Source organism: Python bivittatus, unplaced genomic scaffold, assembly GCF_059951505.1.
Source record: "Python bivittatus isolate LINGU-HERP-01145 unplaced genomic scaffold, Pbiv_v1 ctg000350_np1212, whole genome shotgun sequence".
In the NCBI taxonomy this organism is placed as follows: Eukaryota; Metazoa; Chordata; class Lepidosauria; order Squamata; family Pythonidae; genus Python; species Python bivittatus.
Genome location: NW_028277074.1, coordinates 43,511,518 through 43,530,256, shown reverse-complemented (window position 1 = coordinate 43,530,256; position 18,739 = coordinate 43,511,518). Strand labels below are relative to the sequence as shown.

The following is an 18,739-nucleotide window of genomic DNA, read 5'->3' as shown; positions in this document are numbered from 1 at the left end:
AATTTGTACTTTGCATCCACTTATGTCATTCATCATACAAATGATGTAAATTGGTGCAAATGATGTCATTTGTGCTATTTGCATCATTGCAATGACATGCTCTCTAATTTACCAGACTTTCGGGAAAAATGGACAACCCCACTCCCAATTAGTCCATTAAAACAAGATTTCAGAGTATCATTAGATTGCATGATTGATCCCTAAAACCTTGCGTATGGTACTATAAATGATATAAAGCACTACATAAACTCTGCATGAAATTGGATTAATATTGTAATGAAAACGGCCTTAAAGCGTTCCCCAACTTTTTTTCCTCCTATGGAAAATATTTTTATTTTTCTGCCTCGATTCCAAGCACTTCTGCATTTCTTCTGGAGGCAGCTTTGATCCTGTTTGTTGCCAGGTGGCAGAAGCACTGCTGTGTTTTGGGTTACACGCCTCTGCCTATTCTGCAGTCTTCCCTTGGGATTCAATTGACGAAAGGGAAAGTTCACACTGGGGTGGAAGGATGGAACTACCTCACAGAGAAGGACTAGATACTCACGTTCACCCTTGGTTTTACTCATAACTAAACTAAGTGCAACCCCTCACTTCATGCAGGAAGATTCGCCCTATTTTTCTTTTCTTTTAAAAGGAATTTTAATAGCGATTCCTTCTCCGTTAAATCAATCGATGAACAGTTGAAGAAGTGAACAATAAATAGCACTAGACTATCTACATATAGGAAGCAAGGTAAATTTGTTGCTCTTCCAGGATAATCTCATTCTTAAAAATAATCAGTAATAAGATAGGTGAGGGACTCCTTTGTATCGCTCATCTGAAACAGCCCAGTCCTGCCTGCACGATAGGTTGATGGGGTCGTCTGCACAAAAGTGTTATGCGTATGTAGTTTCTGCTTGCATGGATTGTTGCAATAACTAGATTCTGTGCAGTTATCTGTTATATATACCTCTCCCCTGTTTTTCGATTGCCACTTGGCAGGGCTGTTTTGCAAATAATGGCATAGTTATCCACATGATAACAATGCATAACAGGTTGGTGTGTGCTTGGCGTTGCCATTTTGACTGAAACAGCCAATGGAGGTGGGGTTGAATCAAAGTCAGGGCCTCAGCAAGGAGAAAACAAGTTTCTAATAAACAGGCAACTCAGAATATACCTCACAATTTCACTTAGGACAATGTTGTCCAAACTTGGCCACTTTAAGATGAGTGGACTTCAACTCCCAGAATTCCCCAGCCAGCCATGCTGGCTGGGGAATTCTGGGAGTTGAAGTCCACTCATCTTAAAGTGGCCAAGTTTGGACAACACTGACTTAGGAGGAAAAGTGGTCCAATTTAGAAATAATGGGTACATTTTGCTGATCTTGTTGAAATTCCTTTTGCTGTTCTTAATGTATTTTTAATGGTTTTCGGACATTTGTGTAGAGATTTTGCTTACACAAAAGTCAACTGCAACTGCGACGTTAGCTTTTGAAACATGTGATGTTAGCTTTTGAAACAGCTGCGTTCAAGCAAATGCACACCTCGCCCTGCAAAATCAACATGGTTAGGAATTATTTTGCTTTGGAATTGAAATGATTTTTTTTCGGAAGTTACCTCTTTGAGTGGATGTGTTTTACTTGGTGGGGTTTGGTTTGGTTTCTGTATTTATGCCTTGCAACCTTTCTGTGATCCCGTTAGATGTCAGTAAAAGCCAACTGCATTTAAGTGAGGCATTTTCATGCTTCATTTTTTTCCCCCTCTGACAGCAACAGATTGTTAAACATAGATTATACTTGCACCTTAATCCCCAATGTATCCACATCTGAACTGAGTCTATGGAGCAGACAGCGACTGGAAATGACCTGCAAGAAATGATACTAATAAAAGGGATACCAAACAGCAGTACGGAAGCAGTCTAGAGATGCATGCAAACAGGCTAGGCTATGTGCCTGCAATGCAGCACTGTCTTACATGTGAGAGATGAGCTGACTGGCTTTAGCATTATACAGCTGGAGTAATGTGATGTTCTTCCCATTACATTCAGCTACCCTGGCAGAGCTATTTGGGTACAACAAGCTTATGCTGCCTTACATCGTTTCCCAGATGCTGTTCCTCAAATCAAACTTCTAAAAGTTGTTGCTGCTGTTGCTGTTGTTAAGCTCATTTTTAAAGGGATCCAAAACATTTATGAGTTCATACATCACAGAAGGAAAGTACTTTCATGTGGACACCTCTTAGTGCCACCAGTGCTATCAATCAAAAAGCATGCTGCAGAAATTCTGCTTTTCTTTTGCCAACAGATTTTTTTTTTTTAATTGGGGGAGGCATGGAAATTAGGAAAAGAAGAGCAGCAGAGGAAGAAAAAGGAGAGGATGATAGGTAAAAGCAATGCTGTCTGGACCACACCCAGCCTTTATGTATTCTACGAATGAAGCATGGCAGTTACACAATAAAAGCCCCACCCAACAGCAGCCTAAATCACATTTTTGCTGCAGCATTTTCAGCATCTTCAAAGAGATTAACAGAGATTTGGATAAGTCTTTGTTCCTGATCTAGGATTTAGGTTTGTGGGGAATATTTATACCAATAAATGTATAAATTGGTCTAAAGGCATAATGAGGACAGGACTTGACTTTGCCTGCTTCCCATTTATTTATTTTTAATTAAATAAGGTTTTTAAAAATTAACATTCGTTGGGACAGGTGGCAAAAATGGTGTCCACAGAGACAGTGGTGTCATAGGGACCACTCTGCCTATAAACTGAAGCTTTGCAACACAACAGCTTAGAATGCTACAGTGCAAATCTCTTAAAATAGCCAACCCTGTTCAAATCTGGAAGAATACCAGGATGTTTCAGGTCCCATAACTGTTACAACTCTATAAGGAGCATCTCATGTCAAGGAAGTTCCAAAACACTTTCTTGGAATCAGTCCAACCTGTAACCATATGCACCTTCCCTCTGCAAACTGGATAAGGCTTCCAGAATTTTTGCCAACGTATGTTTAAAGGCACAAATCTTTGCTTTGTGCAACCCTTTGAATGTTTAAATACACAAGGAGTAAGCACAACTGTTCTATTTAATTTAATTAAATTCTGTCCCAGCCCCACCCAGATAGCCATTCAAAGGGCAAGTGTGATCCTTGGCCCATAAAACATTCTGCATCCTGCCTTAATTCATCCACGCATTCCATAAAGTTGTCTTATAGAGATCAAAACATCATGTAATGTACCTTTTTGTACATTGACAGTTGAATCTGGTTCATTTTAGCACAGTGGAATAGAGTACTTGTTTTGCATACATTCAATCTTGGGACCTCCAATGGGGAAAAAAATATCAAATAACAAGGGATGGGAAAGACTGCCTGAAACTCAGGAGACCCGCTGCTTCTCAGAGTGGACATAACAGGGTTTAGATAAACAACACCATTTGATCTAATTTAGGCAGCTTGCTTTGTTATTATATTCCAAACAAATTACAACATCAACCCTGAAAAACGATGCAACAAAGAAGCATACAGGATATATAGCCATACATAAATTTTATATTTTGGTTGAACGTCAGGATGTACAGATTTCGGACAGATTTTGGTTGGACTTGGGAAAAACATCCTAGTAGTAAGAGTGTTGAACAGTGAAATGAACTGTTTTGGGAGGTGTTGGAGCTCACAGAAAGATTGCACAGCCATCTCCTGGGGATGCTGTAGTAGTGGATTCCTGCACTTTGTGGTGGGAGAGACTAAATGATCTCCAAGATCCCTTCCAACCACTCCATGCTATGATTCTAATGCAGCATTTCTCAATCTTGGCAACTTTAAGATGGGTGGGCTTCAACTCACAGAATTCCCCAGCCAGCCACGCTTTCTGCATTCCAAACATGGGATATTCCATTCTTCTCCTAAGATTCTGCCAGTCTTGCCATCCCGGCCCCCCACCATCCCACACAAAACTGGAAGAGGGCTGAAAATTATTTTCCAACCTAATATAGCATATGTATTGTCGAAGGCTTTCACAGCCGGCATACGATGGCTGGTGTGGGTCTTCCGGGCTGTGTGGCCGTGGTCTTGAAGCCTTGTTTCCTAACGTTTCACCAGCACCTGTGACCGGCATCTTCAGAGTGCAGGAGCACAGACAGGAGCAGTTCTCTCTGTGCCCAGGGTGAAGTGACCCTTCTGTGGGTATTTATAGAGATCTGGGGGGGGGGTTGGGTTACTGAGTGGCTGCTTGTTTTGGAGTCAGCATCTGTGTGTATTTTCCTGGGGATTAGGCAGGGTTTTTTCTTCTACTGAATTGTTAACGAGGGGCTGCTGGGGGTGATTAGCAAGTTCATTGTGTGAACTGTTCACATGTCCTGGTGGTTGAGCTGAGTTCGTTGACCTTTTGCAGGCTGTATTTTTCAGGATTGGTAGCCAGGTTTTGTTGATTTTTAGACTCTCCTCTTTTTTATTGAAACTGTGCTGGTGTTTGTGAATCTCAATGGCTTCCCGGTATAGCCTGGTATAGTGGCTGTTGGTGTTGTCCAGTATCTCTGTGTTTTCAAATAGGATTTTGTGTCCAGTGTGCTTGAGAGCATGTTCAGCTACTGCAGATTTTTCTGGTTGCTGTAGTCTGCAGTGTCTTTCGTGTTCTTTTATCCTGGTATGGATGCTGCGTTTTGTGGTCCCGATGTATACTTGTCCGCAACTGCATGGTATGCGGTATACTCCCGCAGCGGTGAGGGGATCCCTTTTGTCTTTTGCTGATTTTAGCACTTCTTGTACTTTTCTGGTGGGTCTGAAGATTGTTTGGAAATTGTGTTTTTCCATCAGTTTTCCCATGCGGTCTGTGACCCCTTTGATATAGGGCAGAAATACTTTATTGGTGGGTGGCTGTTTTTCTTCTTCAGTCGCATGTTGCTTTCTTGGTTTGATGGCTCTTTTTATTTCATTCTTGGAGTAGCCATTCGCTTGTAGGACCCAATTAAGGTGGTTAAGTTCAGAGTTTAGGAATTGGGTTTCGCAGATCCGATTGGCACGATCCATGAGGGTTTTGATAATGCCTCTTTTCTGACGTGGGTACCGGTCTGTGTGGGTGGGTTTTCTGTAGACTTTGTGTCCTAATTTGAGGTCTGGTTTGCGTATGACCAACGTGTCTAGAAATGGAATTTGGCCATCCACTTCTTTTTCCATGGTGAATTGTATATTGGGGTGGATGCTGTTTAGGTGGTTCAGGAACTTCTGTAGGTCTTCTTCATCCTGACTCCAAATTGCGAAGGTGTCATCCACAAATCGGAACCAGACTGTTGCCACTGCCCTGAAGAGGAAGCAGAGGAAATAAGGGGTGAGATAGCAAGGATCCTACGGAGAGCAAAGCCCCCCACCAGCAACATAACGAGGAAAGAGAGAAATGCCATAGAAACCCTCAATTCGGACCCTGATATCATCATCCTGCCGGCTGACAAGGGCAACGCCACGGTAATTATGAAAACAGATGAATACAAAGACAAAGTTAGAGAACTACTAGACCCCACCACATACAGAAAACTAAAACGGGATCTGACCAGCAAAATCATGAAACAAACCAACACCCTGACGAGGAACTCCTCCCTTCACCCCAACGCACTTCAACACATATGCAAGACAGAAGCCCTTACACCCAGACTATACGGACTCCCCAAAATCCACAAAGACTCGATCCCACTCAGACCCATCGTAAGCACCATTGGCTCCCCGACATATGAATTATCCAAACATCTGGCCACCCTTCTACAGACCCACGTGGGACAGACTCCAGCCCATATCAGAGACTCAGGACATTTCATCGAGAAAATCAGCACCCTGAAACTCAACCCCACAGACAAACTGGTCAGCTTTGACGTGGTCTCCCTGTTCACTAAGGTACCAGTGAGGGACACCCTGGCACTCATCAAACAGATCTTTCCAGAAGACATCACAGCCTTATTTCAGCACTGCCTAACAACCAGTTACTTCCTATGGGACAATGAGTACTATGAACAGATGGATGGCGTCGCCATGGGAAGCCCCCTGAGCCCAGTCGTAGCAAATTTCTACATGGAACATTTTGAAAAACGGGCTTTAGAAACCGCACCCGTTACCCCAACAGTCTGGTTCCGATTTGTGGATGACACCTTCGCAATTTGGAGTCAGGATGAAGAAGACCTACAGAAGTTCCTGAACCATCTAAACAGCATCCACCCCAATATACAATTCACCATGGAAAAAGAAGTGGATGGCCAAATTCCATTTCTAGACACGTTGGTCATACGCAAACCAGACCTCAAATTAGGACACAAAGTCTACAGAAAACCCACCCACACAGACCGGTACCTACACAAAAACTCCATCCACCACCCATGTCAGAAAAGAGGCATTATCAAAACCCTCATGGATCGTGCCAATCGGATCTGCGAAACCCAATTCCTAAACTCTGAACTTAACCACCTTAATTGGGTCCTACAAGCGAATGGCTACTCCAAGAATGAAATAAAAAGAGCCATCAAACCAAGAAAGCAACATGCGACTGAAGAAGAAAAACAGCCACCCACCAATAAAGTATTTCTGCCCTATATCAAAGGGGTCACAGACCGCATGGGAAAACTGATGGAAAAACACAATTTCCAAACAATCTTCAGACCCACCAGAAAAGTACAAGAAGTGCTAAAATCAGCAAAAGACAAAAGGGATCCCCTCACCGCTGCAGGAGTATACCGCATACCATGCAGTTGCGGACAAGTATGCATCGGGACCACAAAACGCAGCATCCATACCAGGATAAAAGAACACGAAAGACACTGCAGACTACAGCAACCAGAAAAATCTGCAGTAGCTGAACATGCTCTCAAGCACACTGGACACAAAATCCTATTTGAAAACACAGAGATACTGGACAACACCAACAGCCACTATACCAGGCTATACCGGGAAGCCATTGAGATTCACAAACACCAGCACAGTTTCAATAAAAAAGAGGAGAGTCTAAAAATCAACAAAACCTGGCTACCAATCCTGAAAAATACAGCCTGCAAAAGGTCAACGAACTCAGCTCAACCACCAGGACATGTGAACAGTTCACACAATGAACTTGCTAATCACCCCCAGCAGCCCCTCGTTAACAATTCAGTAGAAGAAAAAACCCTGCCTAATCCCCAGGAAAATACACACAGATGCTGACTCCAAAACAAGCAGCCACTCAGTAACCCAACCCCCCCCCCAGATCTCTATAAATACCCACAGAAGGGTCACTTCACCCTGGGCACAGAGAGAACTGCTCCTGTCTGTGCTCCTGCACTCTGAAGATGCCGGTCACAGGTGCTGGCGAAACATTAGGAAACAAGACTTCAAGACCATGGCCACACAGCCCGGAAGACCCACACCAGCCATCTAATATAGCATAGTTACTCCAAGCTGCACTGCACACTACCTGCAATCGCAAGCATCCTCCTGCAAGTAGTCAAGGAGGTACAGGAGGAGAGCAGGCTCAGCACCAGATCCCAGCGTGACACCCCTGAGGAAAAAGCCCAAGAAGAGCACTGGACTGAACAGTGCTGGATTATATCCCTGGGAATATGCTAACGAATACAAGAGCAAGTATTAAGTCCTTTGTCCATCATCTTCTAGTCTCCAATAAAACAGCTGACTCACTTGATTTGGTTTTGTGACATTGCATATAGATGGAAAGCACGCGTTCATAGTCAAAGCTGTGAAACAGAAGCAGAGGATTGTATTCAAATTTATAGGAAGTAGCCCCGTGGATCTACAGAACATCCAAGATGATGGCAAGAACAAACCTCTTCTGTATCACTGCCAGTAAATCTGCATGGATGCGCCCAACAGAGGTAGTCAGGAACTGAACTTGACTTTTTTATAAGATCTATAAAGGAGTAGGATGCTATATATGCACCCAAGTATGTGGAAACTGTCCCGCATTGCTTCACATGCATTTTCTTATGGTCATTTAATATTGCACTCAGATAAAATAATAATGTGAGTTCTCAGCGGCATTTGACATAAATGTTAGAACATGAATTTGTGGAAAACCTCAAAATTAAATTACAAGGGAGGGAACCAGATCAGAATAAACACACTGAAAAAAGGTAATTAAATAGTAATAGTTCTGTACTTAGAACAGAGTACAGACAGGAATATAAACCATAAAAGTGAATGAAATAAAATGTCTAAAGCTTAAAACATTGTAATTTACTTCAGCGCCAATCCCACCAAAGACACGATAGTCTTTTGCTAAAAAATTATTTATGTATTTATTTTTGCTGTATACTTCACATTGGAGACTGTATCACCCCCAAAAAATAACAGGTATAAAACTCAACTGGGTGGGCTGGCAGATTTTTTATTAAAAGCTGAATTAACCTTGACCAAGAATCAGAATAAAATGTTCAACTGATTCAGCCTGCCTAGATTTACAAGAGTCTCTGGGGGGTGGCAATATTGCCTAGTGAAGACCGTTAAATTGAGCTTTAGAAAATGCCTAGTGATATTTAAAATAACTATGCATGAGAATGTCTCTGCAAACCTCTTATGGGTCGGTAAATCATGTTGAAATTCAATGTCCTCCGTTCACGGACTGGTAACTTCCTTAACTTTTTCAAGTCCGGAAAAGAGCGCACTGAATGTTAGCGCGACGAGTAGGAAAGAAAACCGTTTGTAAAAGAACATGAATTGTACACCAAAACAGAAGTGAGCGAAAATACTCTGTAAGTTTGTTTTCACTATTTCTTGCAACCAATTTATTTAACTTTCTGTGAAAAAAAAAAGGGGGGGGATAAACGCAACACTTCTAAACAGATGAGAAGCAACGCTGTATGTCTGGTGGGAATGAAAACTTCCTTTTATTGCTTTCGCGCAAACCAATGGACCGAAAGCACAGAAACCGAATATACACAAATAAACTAAAGTAAGATAGATGCGTTGGTAGCAATCCTTCTGTGTACATCTTCTTTAAGAATGTATTAATAGTAACGTCTGTCCCCAGTTGCGTAGGGACTGATTAGAGGGGAAACGTGCAGGAGAATCCAGCTTCTTCGCATTTAATTGCACAGGCGCGATACGCGAGCCAGACCCGCGTATCTGTTTGAGTAGCAGCCGCCGCCAGCCGCGGTCCGAGCGCGCGTGTGAGAAGACAAACCCCGCCAGGCGGCCTCGCGATTGCAGGAAGACCTTGTCGGGCGCTCCAAACGCGCCGCCTCCGTTTTTGCTGCAGAAGCCCACGCAAGCGCCTCTGCCGAAGCCGAGGCAGCACACGGACGAGCCGGCGGGCTATTCCGAGCCGCAGTTCGGCGGAGCCGCGCTACGGCTGCGCGTATCTGGACCCATCTCGTCTATATATAGCACTCCCCTTCGCGCACCAGCAGGGCTATCCCTGCCCCCTCCCTTTCTATTTGTGAGCTTGGGAGAGGTAGCCCCGCCTCCCTGCTTTTCAGCGCGAGAGCGTCGCCACTTCCGCTCTCCTCCTGTAGGGGACGCTGAAGCTTGGCCCCCCCAGTCTAGGGAGAGTCCGCAGCGCGAGGGGAAGGAGGGGGGACAGGGAAAAAGATCGAGAAGCAGAAGGAAAAGGGGGGCGGGGATATTTCCCCCTTCCCCAGACGTCACGTGACGCTCGGAGGCCGCTTTTTCTTCCGACGCTCTCGCCCGCGGCGGAGAGGGGTAGCCGCTCGCGGCCACGCGATTCCTCAGTGCCTCGCGCCACCAGGGGGCGCCGCCTCAGGGCAGGAACAACCTGCTGGTGCGAACGAGCGAGAGTCGTCGATCGGAGGAAAAGGAGGGAGAGGCGAGCAGGAGCGGTTGGTGGCGCGAGACTTTCTGCGCGCCGTGCGTGACGCGGCGTTCTGAGGGAAAGGGAAGGTCGGAGGAAGAGGCGGGGGGGAGACGGAGGAGGCGAAGGCAGGCGAGGGGAAGAAGCGCGAGCCGCGGTCGCGGAGGGGACGCGATGTGAAGCCCTGCGCGGCCCGGGAGGGCAGACGGCGGCGCCGCCCGCAGCGCGGCGAGAGGTGAGAGAGCGGCGTCGACTCCTTTCAACTCCCTCCCGCGGGCGCGCAGAGCAACTCCAGCCCGTCGCTCCCCGGCTCCGTCTCGGGGAGGCCCGCGGCAGTTCCGGGCCCGAAGCGGCTGTCCCGCCTGGCGTGGCGGCCGCCGTCGCCGCCGCACGGTTTCTGCCGGGGTAGCGGCTTACGTAACCTGGCCGACGGCGCGCGGGTCGGGCAGTCGCTACTCGCGCCCGCCGGCGACGGGCTGCGCTGCGCTTTGTATCGTTGGGCGCGAATCACATGGGCCTCCTCTGGGCCGTCGCCGGCTCAGACACAACACGACCGCTCCCGCGGCGGGACAGGGAGCCGGTCGCACCCGGCGACCGCGGCAGGAGCCGTGGCGGGGGGTCTCCTCCGAGGGGCCGCGCCGGGGGTGCCGTCATTCGCTCTGGGTGATCATCTGCGCAGCGCACCCGTTCTGGAAACCATGGCGCTGTCTTTAGCTTTCCATCACTGCAGCTGTCTGCGGCTTGCTACTATCATTCATGCTCCTTATGAATTATAGGCGCTGAGCGGCGGTGGGCACTTCGGTTTGGTTGCCGGGCGCCACGAAAGGAAGAGAAGCGGTTGGGTTTTTAATGAGGCCGAGGGAAATTCGTATTGGCTAGAGTGAGGGTGTTGTAAGGCTGCCGCAGAAATAAGCGCCAGGCTCAGAATAAAAATACTGGACGGAATTGACAGTGCTTTAGACTAAATGGTGTAAGCTAAATAACAGGATTTCACCTACTTTTTTAAAAAAATTCTTGTAAAAATGGTCAGCCAGATAAAATGAGTTCTTTAAAGATCACATTAGCAGATTCTTCATGAAGGATGTTATTTGTATATAACAGCTGTCCGGTTGGAACATGTGAACTCCTTAATACTACCAGTAAGGAAAAATTGTTCATGCTAATTATGCTATCTCAAAGATTCAGAACAAAAAGGTCAAACTAACAACTTAGAACATTTCTTTATTCTGACGGGTAACAGAATCTTTGTAATAATTTTGTTAAACTCATGATAATTAACAGGCATAGTATATGCAAAACTTATGTAACATTTTTCCTGTTCTTGTTGTTGTTGTTGTTGTTCTGTAATCTGTACTGACCTACTGAACAATTGGGGTCTTTAGCAGTGGAGCCAAGGCAGCATTAAGAGGGCTTGTTAAACGAAACTTTAAAACAATTTGAAATAATTGCAGAAGATTTTTAAATATTTTTTTAATGTTTATCCTAAACTCACCTAGGTACATTGCAAAAACTTTCTACTTTTCTATATAACTGCTTGCTGAGAAATCTAAATACATTTATTTGGCAGTCCCATGCAGAGCTTCCTAGTAAAATTCTTTAGATGATCAAATCAATCTCTGCTAATTCAAGAAGAAAGACTCATTCAATGGGACTTTGATTTCCAAGCAAGGTCATACAGTATTAACTTTGATTATGAGATCTAGTTTTATGCAATCATTGATCTTCCTGTTTTAAAAAATTGCAATTAAATTTCCTTATTTTAGAAAATGTATTTATTTGAGTATGTTCTTTTTTTTTGGTGTATGTTGTTAAAATTAGTTTGAAAATAAGCATGTTTTATTTAGAAGTTGCTGTTCATTTTTTAAAAAAAAAAGTTGCTAGAAGTAGTTTAGCACACATATATATCAAGAGAGAAATCTTCTAAAATATGCTAATGGAATGATGATATTTAAAAATAGTTAAAATTTGTGCTAAACGCTTTTCACTTAAGCATTATTAAATCAGTATTTCATTTTTTTCCCAATTAGCTGAAAACATTTTAATGCTTTTTAAAAGAACAAGTAAAATCTATCAAGATGTTAAAAATGTTGCTCATTTTAGTTAGTGGTGCATAAATTTGGTCAGATCAAATGCAGTTCCATTGAAAAAGAGGACAGCGCCACATTGAAAAGTAATACTATTTATTACTTTAATCAGTTTAGATGGTTGCTATAAGTTTACCTTCCTCCCAGAAGTGCAGATATCAAGATGAAAGAATATTGATCTACATAATTGTGTTACATTTTTCTTTTTCCTAAAAAGCAATAATGAAAAAAATCCGTGAAAAAGTATTGGGATAATGCAGGAGAGTATTTATTTGAAAATCATTTCATAGATACCTAATAAAAATGAGTGAATAGAAAATCTAAAGGAAAAACCTAATGTAGAAGTGTTCCAATCAAAACCTAATCCTGTAAAAGTTTTCAAGAATAAGATAATAGTTGTTTCTTTATAAAAAGCATTATCCTACATCTGTGAGATAAATGATGGACATGAAATGGTAGTCACTAAAACAGGAAAGTTTTATTTTTAATGCTTTGAGATAGATAGTAGTTAGTAGATCTAAGTAGAGATAGATAGTAGATCTAGGAGTGCTAGATTTGAAAATGGATTATATTGTGAAATGCTACCTATATATAGTAGATGTTAGAACTCATATTTGTGGTAGTTTATGTTAATTATTTGTTTTACAATATTTATAACCTGCTCCAATCCTAGCAGTCTCTGAGAATACAACAGAGAGAAAACAAATTTAATATAATTAAAAAATGCAAGTAAACCTGACAGGCACTCTCAAATTAAAGTACATGGCAAATATTTACTGAAACAAAACTGCTTTGGCTTGTTTATGAAATACCAGCAGGGTCAGGGCCATCCATGCCTCTGGGGGAGTTGGGAGAGAGATTCCATAAAGTGGGAGCTGTTACTGAGGCAGCCTCTCTTTTGGACCACACACCACATAGCTCATATCTAGTGATAATATTTTAAAAACATTTGAGTTCTCTGTTTATATCACCAAAAACATACCTTTAATTTCTAAAATTAAGTTCATATGATACCTTTTTTCCCATTAATAAGTTCAAAAAATGGTGAATGCTTCCACTATTTGTGATGAAAAGTCCAAGTAATCTATCTAAACAGATAGATTAAGCAATTTAAAGTTTTATTGGGTTAGAGTTGGAGAGATCCCACTTCAATACTTTACTCACGTACCAAACTCACTGAGTGAACATGAACTATCTGTTGGCTTAATCTGTCTCCCAGTGTTGTAAAGATAAAATGATGTACAACATCTAAACAATGCCAAGATCCTTCAAGGAGATGTAAAATAGAAATTTAACAAAGCAGTATTTTGTTTTGAATTTGGTGAAATGAAACTTCATAGAAAGGCATTAAGGAATCCTTTAGAGTCTTTGACATAATTGACTTTGTGAAGTTAGCCATAATTTTCAGTAATTATTTTAAGTGAGAAAAACAGTTGTCTTAATTTCAAACTATGGAATGAGAGAAAAACAGATTTTTAAAATGATTTCATTCATATTGATCAAAGTATATGGGCAGGTTCTCTAAAATTAAATGTGATAGGGTTTTGCTCATCATTGCTACTCCCTATATGTGTAGATTTACCAAATTACAGTATATAAGACTCTGTATGCTTAAAATGTATATTCACTTGGAAGGTGTTTTGCAAAGCATACAGTCGGGCTGTGCAAATCCTTTGAAAGAAGTACTTTAGAATGCACAGGAAACTTTTAGAATGGTTAAAGCAGCTGCATCTTTTTCCAGGTTTGCATGGTACTCCAGAAGCTGCTGTTGGCCGCCTCCACATACGTATTCATGCAGAGCCTAGAAAAAGGCAAAACTGCTTTAACTATTCAAAAACTGGCACTTCATATACACATTCTGAAGTACCCCTTTTGAAGGATTTGCATAGACCTAATGCAGAGTTAAAGGGTTAGAGTTAGGGTAGCAAGTATTTCAGAGAATGCAATTCTCTGTGCTAATGCTTCATTGTGATTCAGCATGAGCAAATTAAGTAAAAGAATACATAGGAACTTTTTAAAAACAAAGCTTTAATGAGTCATAGCCCAAGGAACAAAGAATGAAATAATTTGAGAGCAGGTATTTTGGACAACTAAGATTTGCATAAATAAATCAGCAAACTAGCAGATTTACAGAAAGAAATTAAAGCAGCAATTTCTAGGCAAGGGGACTGAATTGTAACAAAGGCCAGAGAAATTAAAGTTCTAATAGATAAGATGAGATATTACTACACTATAAATTAAAGAATCTTGTAGCACTTTAACCAGCTTATTTTGGCACATGTTTTGTAGATTACAAAATTATTCATTATTTTTAATACAAACAAGGATCAAAATTGTAGAGATGGTGGCTACAGCCATCCAATTGAGGCCCTTCCCCCTATTTTTATATGCATTGTGCATACAACACACCTATTAAGGGGTGGGGCTTTAATTGTATAGTTTGTGGCTGTCATCCTGACTTTCTTGACACTCCTTGGTTGCCCCTGATAGGAAGTTTAACTCATGTAAAAAGTCAAAAGTAGATGAAAAGTGCTTCCATGCACGAAAAAGGCTTAATATACCTCTTTTAATTTTTTAAAAATCTCTCTCATAATTTTAAAAAATCCAACTGTCAGTCATTGTTCATTACCATTCAGTTGTTGCATGAACTTAGAAAAAATGCTGCGTCCTCTGGCTGCCAAAAAAGGTTATCTCCCTTGCTCGGTGAGGTTTTCCTGGCATTCTGGATTCTTCAGCCTTTTTGTGAACCGCCATATCAAGAATGTTTGCTATCTTGAGGAAAACAAAGCAATCTTGGAACAAGTCATTATAAGAATATTAATTTCAGTAATGTGTGAAATTTTTTTTTTTTTACTGTGTTGCTGTCTGAAACTTACTACTCTGAACTTCCAGTTGGTGTTAGTTGAAGACAAAACTAGAAACACTCCTGTCCAATTGTTGTCTGACCTGTTATTACTCATCCTTCCCCTCTTCCCCAAGAAAGACATTAAGTAGCATCAGTAGGAGTGAAAGGGAAATTAAAGTTTCAGGTGGATACAATTATGTATCTCATACAGTGCTTGTCAGCAACAAACAGCATATTGGGACACTTGTTTAAGTACAGAGAGCCTGTCTATTGCAGTAAATGCTGTCTGAACTTTTGTAAACATGGTTGAGGTTTATATGGGAAACCAACTGTGGACACAAGTTAAAAATATTTGTTGCTTAATTATCTTAGATACTTGTTTTCTCCTCAAAAAACTAAGAAAAACTGAAGTAGGTTAGAATGAAAAAGATCTAGTTTCAGATCCTTACATCTTAAACAAGTAGCTTATAGAATTATGCATACTTTGAGTAGCATATTAAATTATTAATGGTTTCCATTTGTATTGATAAGTCTGTTTAATTGTTCTGATGTTTAAAGTTCAGGATAGCAAAATGACAATAATGAAAGGGAAATTCTTCCATGTTCTTAATTTATGTTTATGCTACTTGGATGGTATGACTTCATAGGGGATTAATAACAGGCAAGTTCTGGCAGGACTGGCACAATTATTTTCTTTTTCAGTTCCCCCAGAGAAAATAATAATTGACCCACTTTCCGACTTTGTGTTGAAAGTCATGGACTTTCATTTATAATGAATTTTATGCCTTCAGAGTGTTCCATCATAGCAGTCACAAGTGCAGCATTGTAGTTAAGATTCCTGGTAGATATTGTACATCTGATCTTGTGGTTGGCTACCTATAACTCATTCTGAGAATGCTGTAAATGAGGTATTCTGAAATACAGGTCTGTCCTTATTCCTGCTTTGGTGAATGCTCTGTTTCCCTCAATCAAATGCAATAAGCCTCAGGCTTTTGCCAATCTTGAAGATAAATAGAAGACGGTGTCTTTTTATTAATCTCCAGAGTGCAGAAGAAAATCTGAGACTAACATACTGCTGGCCTTCTGAGGTAGTTGATCAGCATAAAAGCACAGAGATGAGTTCCAAATGTTAAGTGTTTGGGAGAGAGTATGTGCTTCACCTGGCCTTGTATTCCATGTCATAAGAGCATTATGAAGTTAGGAAAACTGCTTAGCCACTGGGGAAAGGAAACAGGATATTTAAGCCTCTGCCTTTGATTTTAGTTGTTCTTCCTAGTTTTTAACAGGTATATGTTTGTATGCAGATTCCAAAATTTTAAAACACTAAGTTTCCATGTCATCCATTATATGGAAGTCTTAGAGTCAAAGTGTTCCAGTATATCATTATGCTTTTTGTCTTGACACATGAGCTGGGTTCCCTTATAAGGATGCTTATAGACTGATGAAGTTCAACCCATGGAATCTTATGCCATAATATATTTGTTAGTTTTAAGATGCCAAATGGATTTTGTGGTTTTATCTGGGTATGTATGTTTGCATTTTACTGAAACAGTAAATTGACATGACTGTGTAATTGCTGATTGTAATTCATATGCTCTCATCTGCAGACAGAAGTTTGAAGTTTGTTTATTTATTTGTTCATTCATCAAATTTATATGGCCACCCATCTCACGAAAGACTGGCTCTGGGCAGCGTACAATCAAACTATAAAACAGTTAACATATAAAAAATTATTATTATTAAAAACATTTTTTTAAATCACAAAGGCTAAGAGAGGACAGCAGATGCTAACAACAATGGAACCACCTTAATACCTCACTGGTCCTCTGGGGCCCCCAGCCTCATGGCATAACCAGATTTTGAGGAACACCTGGAAAATCAACAGGGATGGAGCCAGCCTCACTTTGGGCAAAGGATGTTCCATAAGGAGGGTGCCACAAAAGAGAAGACCTGCCTCTTAGGACCCACCAAGTATAGCTCCCTAGCAGACGGGACCCATAGCATGCCTCTTCTGCCACATCTGATGGGACAGGCAGATATAATCGGGGAGAGGCAGTCCCTCAGCTAACCCAGCCTTGTCCCATGGAGGGATTTAAAGGTCAAAACCAGCACCTTGAATTGGACCAGGAAGCAGACTGGCAACCAATGCAGGTCGCAGAGCAGAAGTGTAATGTGTGCTGTTCTAGAGGCATACACAACTGCCTGTGCCACTGCAGTTTGCACCAGCTGAAGCTTCCAGATACTCTTCAAGGGCAGCCCCATGTAGAGCGCATTACAGTAGTCCAACTGGGAGCTGACTAGGGCATAAGTGACAGTGAACAGAGCTCCCGATCTAGGGACAGGCACAACTGGCACACAGTACAAAGCTGTGCAAAGGCCCTCCTAGCCACCACTGCCACCTGCTTTTCAAGCAGGAGACGTGAATCCAGGAGGATCCCCAGGTTGCATATCAAGTCTGTTTGGGGCAGTGCAATCCCATCCAGCACCAAAAATGGCATAGTTCTAGAATCGGCAGACCCCAAAACCCAAAGCCACTCAGTCTTGCCAGTGGTCAGCTGAAGGCTGTTGTTCCCCATCCAGACCCTCACAGCCTCCAGGCACCAGGATAAGACATCCACAGCATCACTTAATTTGCCTGGCGCAGAGATGTATAATTGGGTATTATCAGTATACTGATGGTACCTCACGCTATGGCAATGGATGAGCTCACTCAGCAGCCCCATGTAGATGTTAAATAGAAGTGGAGAGAGCACAGAACCCTACAACACCCACACAGTAGGACCCAAAGGTGGGATCTCTTCGCCCCTGATCACCACCAACTGGAATCAACCCCAGAAAAAGGAGGTGAACCAGCACAACACAGTGCTGCCCATCCCCAATCCTCTGAGCCGATCCAGAACGAATCATGGTCAATGGTATCAAAAGCCGCAGTAGGGCAAGGATGGATGTACAGCTCATCCCACTCTTGCTAGAGATCATCCAAAAGCGTGACCAATGCTGTTTCTGTCCCATACCCGGGCCAATTGAAAGGGATTCAAATAATCTGCTTCATCCAAGGGCCTCTGAAGCTGTTATGCAACCACCTTCCCCAAAAAGGGGAGGTTAGATACTGGATGAAAATTGTCCAGTATAGTGGGGTCCATCAATGGCTTCTTAAGGAGGGGGCAAGCCAAGGCCTCCTTAAGAGGTAGAGGAACAACCTCCTCAAAGAAGATTCATCACCACTAGAACCCACTCACATGACACCACCCCCCGGGCCGCTCTAATAAGCCAGAAGGGGCATGGATCTGAAGAGCAGGTGGCTGAGCTCACAGTCCTAAGGACCCTGTCCACTTCCTCAGGCCCAACAGGTTCAAACTGTTCCCAGATAACTGGGTAAGACCCTCCCCAGGCATCTTCCCCCGGCCCTGCAACAAGGCCAGCATTCAACTGCAAGCGAATTCAAGCAACTTTGTCCGACAGATGCTGAACAAATTCTTCCAACGCCCCTGCAAGGGCTTCTCCGAGCCCCCTCTACCCAAGAGTGCATGTGTCACCCGAAACAGCTGCAGGGCAGCTATCTGCAGACGCAATATGGGTGGAGAAATACTGACACTTCGCTGCCCTTACCACCACAAGGTAGGCCTTAATAGAGGCTCTAACCCATGTTCGGTCAAGTTCGTCCCCTGTTGAACGCCAGTGATGCTCTAGATGTCTCTTCTCTTGTTTCATCTCCCTCAGCTCTTCCGTGAACCACAGGGAGTGACGGGATCCACAAGAGGGGAGAGGTTGCATTGGTGCGATCCGATCCAAAGCCTCAGCTACCCCCCTATTGTAAGCGGTGACCAAGGCTGCAGATGAACCATGCAGCAGATCAACAGGAACATCCCCCAGCTCCCTCTGAAACCCATCCAGGTCCATCACTCACTAGGGGCGGACTGATCTAATGGGTGTTAATGGTGAAGGCATCCAGATTGGCCTGTCCCCAATATCTTATCCATACAATATATATTTGAAATAATGGTATCAGTACCATAAGCTAATACTGACATAGATATGATACAGTCTTTAAACAGTACAGGATT

General features: G+C 42.7%; 1 protein-coding gene across 6 annotated transcripts in view; it reads left to right on the top strand.

Moving 5' to 3' along the window:
* Nucleotides 1-9,622: 9,622 nt before the first annotated feature.
* REV1 (REV1 DNA directed polymerase) overlaps nt 9,623-18,739 on the top strand; it is a 71,388-nt gene continuing 62,271 nt past the window's right edge. The window contains exons 1-2 of one of the 6 annotated variants that reach the window (XM_088145036.1): nt 9,623-9,981; nt 18,138-18,569. The gene's annotated coding sequence lies outside the window, so the exon portion shown is untranslated. Of the gene's footprint in view, nt 9,982-11,837; nt 18,570-18,739 lie in introns of those variants that run through there. The other 5 variants (XM_088145038.1, XM_088145035.1, XM_088145033.1 and 2 more) reach the window with 5 other exon arrangements.